Raw genomic sequence first — 4,001 nt, forward strand, 5'->3', positions numbered from 1 at the left:
CCCGCCCAGGACCCTGCCGCGTCTGTCTCTCCCCAGATGCGCTGATGGCCCAGGCGGGGTCCTCCCAGAACCCCTCCCCTCCCAGCCCTGGAGAAGGGAGTCTGATCCAGGCGGGGCAGGGCCACTGTCATTGAGGCAGGGCAGGGCCGCTGAGATCCAGAAGGGTCAGGGCCACTGACACCCAGGAGGGGCAGGACCCTTAAGATCCAGGCAGGGTAGGGCTGCTGAGACCCAGGCAGGGCAGGGCCACTGAGATCCAGGAGGACAGGGCCAGTGAGATCCAGGGAGGGGCAGGGCCACTGAGACCCAGGAGGGGCAGGACCACTGAGATCCAGGCAGGGCAGGGCCACTGAGATCCAGGCAGGGCAGGGCCGCTGAGATCCAGGAGGACAGGGCCAGTGAGATCCAGGGAGGGGCAGGGCCACTGAGATCCTGGAGGGGCAGGACCACTGAGACCCAGGCAGGGCTGTGCTCCCTCCAGAGGCTCCAGGGCAGGGTCCTTCCTGCCTCTCCCAGCTTCTGGGGCTCCGAGCGCCCCTGGGCTTGTGGCCACGCCCCCCAGTCTCTGCCTGTGTCTTCACATGGCTTGTCTTCTGTTTCTGTGTCCCGCCTTGTAAGGGTTTAGGGCCCCCTGATCCAGGATGAGCTCCGCTCAGATCCTTTACTTCATTTCATCTGCAAATGTCCCATTTGCACGTAACTCCGCCTTCTGAGGCCCCAGGTGGGCATGAATTGGGAGGGGACGGTGTTCAACGTCCAGTGTCTTTCTCCAGGACACCCCAGCGAAAACCTTCCACTGACTCAGCAGCTGGTACCCAACCAGCCCACAGGCTGGGCCCCTGCATCCAGGACATCCTTGTTACCTGGTGTTTTCCCGACTGAGAGAAGGCATGTCCCTACATTGTCGGTTTCGAGGTACCCCGGAGCATGGGCTCTTTCTCCTGCGGGGGTTCGGCACGTTCTGGACTCTCACACGGCCAGGTGGGTTGTTACTAACGACTCACTCACGGGGACTGATGGTGTGGCCCCCCACCCTGCACCCTTTATGGTGTGCTGTCTGCTCCCTCGCTCCCCCCCCCCATCTAGAAACATCACTGTGGTCCATTTGCTGGGCTGTGTGCAGGGGGAGGCAATGGAGACCCAGGAGCCCCCAGGCTAGTGCAGGAAGGGACTCCAAAGGAAGATGTGAGGTTCTCTGGGTGGTAAATGCACCAGGGCCAAGTCTGTCTGTCCCGGGTCAGCTGGGGAGGGAGGGGGCAGTGTGTGGAGAGGGTTTGAGGGCACAGGCACAGGACATAAAACGGCCTGAAGCATCACAGCAGGTGCATGAGGTCAGGGATCCGCGTGTCCCGCCTGGGAGATGCAGGACGACGGGACAGGCAGGGGTCTTAGGACAGCCTGAGCGTGTGGGTCCCCAGGGCGGAGGACGAACGTCTTGCACACTGTCCACGGCTGGCTAGAAAGTACAGGACGAGGAAGGGTTCCAGATGGTTCCTCACTGCCTTGGGACTCTTCCTGCAAGAACTTCCTGGGAGACCCGTCTGTGTCCCAGACCCGACTCAGCCGAAGGACACGCACCGAGACGTCAGAGGGCCGTCTTCCCCGGAAGGCGACGTCCTCCCCTGGCTTCACAAGAAGCCCCGTGAGCCAGTGACAGCCACGTCCAAGCAGGAGCATCTTCTTCTGAGTCACAGGCGGGTCAGAATTGCATCCACAGAGGAACTGAGGGGCCGCCGTCCGACATAAACTCTTGGGAAACACTCGAACCTTGCCCTGCTTGGAGTTAGCACAAGGTTCGCGGCAAAGGAGTAGATGAGTGACAAAAATAACCCCAAGAAACAGCAATGGCCATGTGGAAGCATGTCGGCCACGTAGATTCAACGGACTCCGTGGTCATGGGACTGACCTCCGTGCACCTGGGAGGGTCTAGAACACAGGTTTTCTGTGTGAGGGATTCCTTACAGGAGCAGAGTGACCAAAGTCAGTAGGACCTGAGTCTAATTAAACTCCAGTTGGGGTTGTTAAATATACAATATAATGGGGACACGTGGGTGGCTGAGTCAGTTGAGCGCCCACTTCGGCTCAGGTCATGATCTCACGGTTCCTGAGTTCAGAGCCTGGAGCCTGCTTCGGATTCTGTGTCTCCCTCTCTCTCTGCCCCTCCCCTGCTTGTGCTCTGTCTCTCTCTCTCTCTCTCTCTCTCAAAAATAAACATTAAAATAATAATAAAAATAATAAATAAATAATATAATATACAGATAATATATATTGCATAAAGTATATACATATAATGTAGGTAATCGATATAAAATATAGTAAATAAAAGTATATACAATCAATTAAATAAATATATAAATACATAATTGTTTATATGTTGCATAAAAGCATATATTTCTATAATATTTACATAATATATAATGCATAGTATATGTGACATGTAAGATATATATTATTCATAATGAATATTATTAAATATCTAGTTTCCATTATATAAACATACATATGAATATATGTGTATATATATTACATATATAATATAAATACATACATATATGTAATAAATAAGACATATACAAAAGTATATATGACATTTAAAATAAATATATAGGGGCACCTGGGTGGCTCAGTCGGTTGAGCGTCCAACTTCGGCTCAGGTCATGATCTCACGGTCCATGAGTTCAAGCCCCGCATCGGGCTCTGGGCTGACGGCTCAGAGCCTGGAGCCTGTTTCGGATTCTGTGTTTCCCTCTCTCTCTGGCCCTCCCCTGCTCATTCTCTGTCTCTCTCTGTCAAAAAATAAATAAATGTTAAAAAAATGTTAAAGAAGTATATAAATATAGATTAGATTATATATTGCATACAGGCATATACATTATATATAATATAGAACACATAATATAGGGGCACCTGGGTGGCTCAGTTGGTTGAGCATCTGACTTTAGCTCAGGTCGTGATCTCAGAGTTCATGAATTCAAGTCCCACATTGGGCTCACTGTTGTCAGCACAGAGCCCACTTTAGATCCTGTCTCCACCCCTTCCCCATCTGCGCTCTCTCAAAAATACATAAAACACTTAAAAAATAATAATAATACATAATATATGTTACATATAAAATATAATACATATTATATAATAGATATAACATAAAAATCTATATTTTCTAATGTGCACATATATCTAAACATATATGTGTATGTAATGTATAAAATGTAATATATATTACACAAAAGTATATATTGTACATATAAATATATGTAGTACATAACGTGTGATACATCTGCCTCATAAAAGTATACATTATGTAGGGGCACCTTGGTAGCTCCGTCAGCTAAGCATCCGACTCTTGATTTCAGGTTTGTGGGATCGAGCTCCGCATCGGGCACTGTGCTGACCATATGGAGCCTGCTTGGGATACTCCTCTCCCTCTCTCTCTGCCCCTGTCCTGCTTGCGAGTGCACTCTCTCTCTCTCTCTCAAAATAAATAAATAAACATTTTTAAGTATATATTATATAATATAGATATATAAATATATGTAGTATACATAAAATAATATACTACAGGTATTACATAATATATAAATACATGCAATATATAAAGTATAATTGTCTATTAAATAAAAGTATGTGTTATGTAATACAAATATATGTAATATATAAAGTGAACACATGTGTTACAAAAAAGTATACACTATATAATATAAATATATACAAGTATATGTTATATGTAACGTGAACACATCTATTACATAAAATATACACTGCATAATATAAATACATACAGGTGTATGTAGTATATGAAGTGAACACATGTATTACAAAAAAGTATACACTATATAATACAAATATATACAAGTATATGTAATATATAAAGTGAACACATGTGTTACAAAAAAGTATACACTATATAATATAAATATATACAAGTATATGTTATATGTAATGTGAACACATCTATTACATAAAATATACACTAAATTATATAGATATATAGAGATGTATGT

This window comes from Lynx rufus, unplaced genomic scaffold (assembly GCF_022079265.1).
Source record: "Lynx rufus isolate CCGP_SWC_20201006 ecotype Redwood Valley unplaced genomic scaffold, mLynRuf1.p SCAF_14, whole genome shotgun sequence".
NCBI classification, from domain to species: Eukaryota; Metazoa; Chordata; class Mammalia; order Carnivora; family Felidae; genus Lynx; species Lynx rufus.